At 41.4% G+C, this 5,272-nt stretch overlaps 1 non-coding gene across 1 annotated transcript; it reads left to right on the forward strand.

The window, feature by feature from the left end:
• The first annotated feature begins 3,944 nt into the window (after window positions 1-3,944).
• Window positions 3,945-4,110, forward strand: LOC146340494 (U1 spliceosomal RNA). The gene has a single exon (XR_014784157.1). It is a non-coding gene; the product is annotated as a U1 spliceosomal RNA (small nuclear RNA).
• Window positions 4,111-5,272: the final 1,162 nt, after the last annotated feature.

The raw sequence follows: 5,272 nt of genomic DNA on the forward strand, positions 1-5,272 counted from the left end.
TTGGTTTGGGAGAATGGGTCTCTTGCTCCAGCAATTTCCCCATTAATCAAGCTCCCCATCAACTAGCAGACCATACTGAACTCCATCTAGATAACTCCATCTAGATAAGCTCTTTGAGCTTTTCTACATGAGGTTGTTAATCTGCTGTATCTATTTTCAGTTTCATCATAGAATTGAGATCCAAGAACTACACAAAGAGTGTTTCCTTTCCTGCTTTTCAGCTACATAACCTCTAGGTGGCACTGTGCTATAGCAAAATAGCACAATGACACATGTGGAGAAAGTGTTTTCTTTTGCTTTCCCAAATAATACTGCATTTTTCCTACTCTAATAAAACACACTGAAAGTGCTGTTTAAAAACAGAAGTGAAACTGGAGAGTCATGATATTGTCTAAAGAACCCATAAACAACCATGAGTATGGAATGATGGCAGTACAGTAAATATCTCATGTAGAAAAGCTCTCAGATCAAGCAAAAGGGTCAAGAAAAATAAGGGCACAGAGGGTGGGGGAATTATTAAAGAAAGGTTCTATTTGTTTTAAATGTGGGGGGATCCAAAAGAGTAAGTTTTCTCCAATGTCCTATTTCTATAAACATAAAAGGAGCCTGGAATTGACTCCATAATCCTTAAATTAATAACAAGCAAAGTTACAGCTAGACCAAAGGTGTGGGTGTGCACGTGCATGTGTGTGTATGAATCTTCTGCTGTCCTTGCACTATGAAAAAGTCAAAATTTAATAAACACATTAATCTCTCTGTTCTCTCTCTGCCCCCTGGTCTGTCATTTGCCTGTTATTTCCCTTTTATACGTGTCTGGGCATCATTGGTGGCTTTCTGTTCCCAGCTGTTGCTGACAGCTGAGCTCTGTGATCTGCCGATGTGGCCTCAGAATTCTCAGACACTCTAGCAGAGCAAAAAGACTTGGAACTTCCAAAAGGTCAAGCAGACAATGTCCCAGCACTGAGGTCTTCCCAGCCCATCCTCTTACCCACCACACATGTACTGACAAGAGGAAGATCAGCATCTCTTCTGCATTCCTGCACATCACAAACAAATGGGGAGTCCAAACTGAGAGGGACCGGGCAATCAGCCACAAGTCTGTGGAAGCTGCTGTTTCTCAACAGCTTGTCCCAGAAGTTCACTTTTCTTAATTATATTTCATTTTATTTTAGATGCTGAATTGTTGACCAACTCTGAGGTGTTTTTCCTTGGTTTTCATAGCATCAGTTACAATTTGAGTGCATGTGTGTGTTTCCTCTTGTCTAGTGGTTTTACATTCAGTGAAAAAGCAGCTAATAATAAACATAATTAATAATAACAACAGTATGTGTATGTGTGTTTTTAAACCCACCCAAATGTTTTGGACAATTGCACCAGGGGGGGAATCATTCCTCTACCTTCTTCCCAAATTCCACAGTTAGTGGTTGCCTTTTTGGTCCCAAAGACAGGAGATGCATAGTAAGTCCAATAATATTATCTATTTGACCAAATAGATTGGTGTCTGTATATGAAAGCTTTTCACAGAACTATTCATTATTGATTAAACAGAATAGGAAAACCTCAGGTACACATAAGCATTGGGTCAAGGGACTGAACACTTTGGTTTACTGACACTTGGCTTGCCCAGTGCTTTGTATAATGCAAAATATTTTCAGCTATTCATCCAAGAGTAAGCCCCACTCAACACGATGAGACTTACTTCTGAGCAAACATACATAGGATTGCACTGCAAATAGGGAATCTTGGAGGTAGTTGGGAACAGGCATGTTGGAGGTAGCTGAAGAGGCTAGGAAGCCAAATAGATGAGGCCTAAACCAGATGGTTACCAGCCCAGGCAATAACTCAGGTCTCCTTGACCAGGACAGTTTGGGGAAAATCAGTGGGCTGCCTGAGAACATGAAGTATAAAACACTGCCCCTTTTGTCATTTGCTCTAAAAATTCCTCACCACAAGGGGCTCATGGCTGTTCTTGACAACCAGGAAGAGGATTTGGTTGGATGCACCAGGCAAAATTCCATCCCACTTTGAAGGGCATAAGAGCTATGAATCATACTTAGGGATGTACGGATTTTGTACAATCCATTCTATCTGCATTTCATGGATTGTCAGGTGCCTTTAATTCCATCGCTTGCTCATTGACAAAATTTGATTTCCCCCCCAAATTTCTTGAATATTCACAAATTTGTGAAAATCTGCAAATCCCCCCCCCCCCATGTGCATTTTCATGCTTTAACCTATGGGAGAAGTTTTAGTTTTCAACTTTTTCTATTACTGAATTTGCGCAAAATTCTGGAAAGTAAAAAAAAAAAATGGTCCACAACTCCGCCAAATTTGTGTGACTCAGGAAAAGCTGGTCTGCTGCATAATCCATGGGTTGGATTCATAGAAATCCAAACTCATTTGATTCCGTTGCAGATTTCTCCAACATCCCTAATCATATTGCATTAACTCTGTAACCCTCTCCAGTCACATTACTTGAGATCATGAGAACTGAATGGCCTTGTCCCACCCACCACCACTAACATGAAAAAAGGAACACCCAGAGTGGTCCTGCTGGACTGTTAGAAGCCCCCTAACATCAATTAATTATCCCTGTTCACAAACATCCCACAGCCAAATTGTCCAAGTTGATCATATAGTGCGTACAGCAGCATACACTGGGGAAAAGTGAGGAGTGGATTTTCCATTTGCAAAATTGCAGGAAAAGGGAAGGGGTGCAGAGAGAGACCAACAAAGACACATCTTTTTATGAGTCCTTGAACAATATAGCCTCTATCTGTTGGAGAAAGGAAAGTGAAATATGGGAAGAATGGTAGTGGTGACTTTGTGTGTGTGTGTCTGTACGCATGCGTAGGGCCCGTGTGGGCGGCTGTTGTGTTCTGTGTTTATATGTTTAGCAGTAGATTAGAAACACATGCAAACTGAAGGAAGTAAGAAGCAAACAGCCAGCAAATGAAACAAACACTTCCTTCTATAGGAAGGAACTGCTATCGCTCAGCACTCAGTGAAGGAATGTCCCACTGTCGCCCCCTCTTACTGTGCTTCCAGTGGGGCTCGGGTGTCTTGTAAATAACCCCAGCAGAGGCTTATAGTACAGCACATGACTTTATTTTCTGAATCATTCTGAGCTGCACCTGAAGCTATAAACGTGGCAGGGGGTTTCAAGTGAGGCTAACATTAAATCCAAAGGAGAAAATGAGCTTTTAAAACTAACTTTCTTTCTTTCCTTCTTTCCAATTAATCTCAGCAAATTTAAAAACAAAAACAAATGGGCTCATTCCATACTGTTATGATCACCCCAGGAGAAACTTTCCAGGGTGCATTGCTTTCCCAGGTTTGGCTTCCTTTGGTCACTGCGGGTGCTGGAGGTCACTAGAGCTTTGTAATATTTGCATTCATTTACAAATATACAGGTTGAATGCTGGTAGAGATGCAACTTAAAAACTCCAACAGACTGCTGGAGTCCACAGTCCACAGCTCTCACATCAGATCACTACAGAGATAGCCAGTGCCTGAAAAAGCTTCCAGAGACCCAAACTAAGCTCTCTGTGTCCTTTTCCATCTCTCTCCAAACTGCAGTCTCTCTTCCCAGAGACATTTACATTACAACATCCTTAGCTGGGAGTGGGCTTGGGGAGAAAGGCATGCCCTTTTCCTACAATGGCTCGCAACCTTCCGGAAGGCCTTCCATCTATTTCTTAGTCAATTAGCCCAGGTATCTCCCTAAAAAAGGAGATACTTGGCAACTTTGCAAGGACTATGAAAGCATTCTCCAGCAATTAGAGATGTTGCAGGCCCTCGATTAGGTCAGCTGGGGTGGGTTCTCACATCCCTACCAGCAATATTCCTGGATCCATTAACTCTATACTGACCAAAATTCCAATATTACAATACCATGAACTTATATGGGTCTCAGATCCCCTGCCCATGTATCCCAGTACTGTCTACTTACCTGGCAGGGGAGACACCTTGATCATGGAGGAGGTTTTCCCAGGGTGAGGCTCATCCATTGCACTCTGGGTGTGCTGACCCATGCCATTTTCCCAAATGCAGGAAACTCGACTGCATAATTTGTGGTTATTTCTTGTTGTTTTTTTTAACGTTTTGATATTTTATACAATTTTACTACTATTTATGATTTAATTATATTTTTAACTTTTGTATAGTTCTATTTATACTTCCATTTATAGGTTTTAATTGTTTTAATGTTGTAAAGCCGCCTTATGTCCCAGTATTGGGAAAAACACAGGATCTAAATGAAAATAATAATAATAATAACAACAACAACAACAATTTACAGTCTCGTATTACTAAAAATGTATGGTATATTGGGTGGGTATGTTAAGGTACAAATACATTCTGTTTGTTTTAGGGAATTCCTTTATAAAAGCAGGAAATGTGTTTATTATTGCCATTTTTATTACACCAAAGTTATTTGAACCATTTCCAATCTTGTTCAAATTTTGTATGAGTACAAATTCCCTGGCTAGAACAAATAGCCCAAGTTAATTGATTCAGAATTGCCATATTGCATAATTGTCTTATTTGTTTTCCAGTATTTTGTGCAAAAATTCCAGCTGCCATAATCATATAAATAGGGGAGTAACTCTTCATACTTTGTCACCTGTCCTTTAACGTATGTTAGCCTTCATATGAATTCCTTCATGTCAAGAGATAGTTTCTCATTAAGAATTATGTTTATTGCTGGTAGACTTGTATCCAGTATCTCTCAGCTTGTTTATATTGCCCTTAGTAGTTGTAAAAATTCCCTCTCATCTCTCTTTGTCACATTTCCAAAAATATCAGAATAGTCCTACTATTAGGGATGATGGGGGAATCTGTTTCGGGGGTGGAGCTTGGCGGGTTTTTGCTGGCAAGTTTTCAGTGGCCCTGCCACCATTGGCAAATGTCTCCTTCTCCCTCCCGGGTCCCAGGGAGGAGAAGGACACGCTTACGCACTGCAACCCCACCGCTGTGTGCAAGTGTCTCCTTCTCCCTCCTGGGCTTTGGGGGGGTGGGAGGAGAAGGAAAGTCTTGTGCACAGTGACCTGCTGTGAGTGGGAGTCTGCAGGTTGCAGCAGGGTGGTTGTAGTTTGGCTTGCTAACACAAGCGGCGCTGGGGGGTTTGGGGGAAGTCCGTCGAGACCCAAGAGGGCCAGTTTTTCCCACATCAGACATCCCTACCTAGCATGTCTTAAATATTTTTACTGGAGCTATATGATGCTGTGCCAACATCCTGACACCATTTCCTTTTAAAATTGTAGCTACTCTG

This window comes from Heloderma suspectum, chromosome 6 (assembly GCF_057233095.1).
Source record: "Heloderma suspectum isolate Gila_16-S chromosome 6, 16-S_ref, whole genome shotgun sequence".
Classification (NCBI taxonomy): Eukaryota; Metazoa; Chordata; class Lepidosauria; order Squamata; family Helodermatidae; genus Heloderma; species Heloderma suspectum.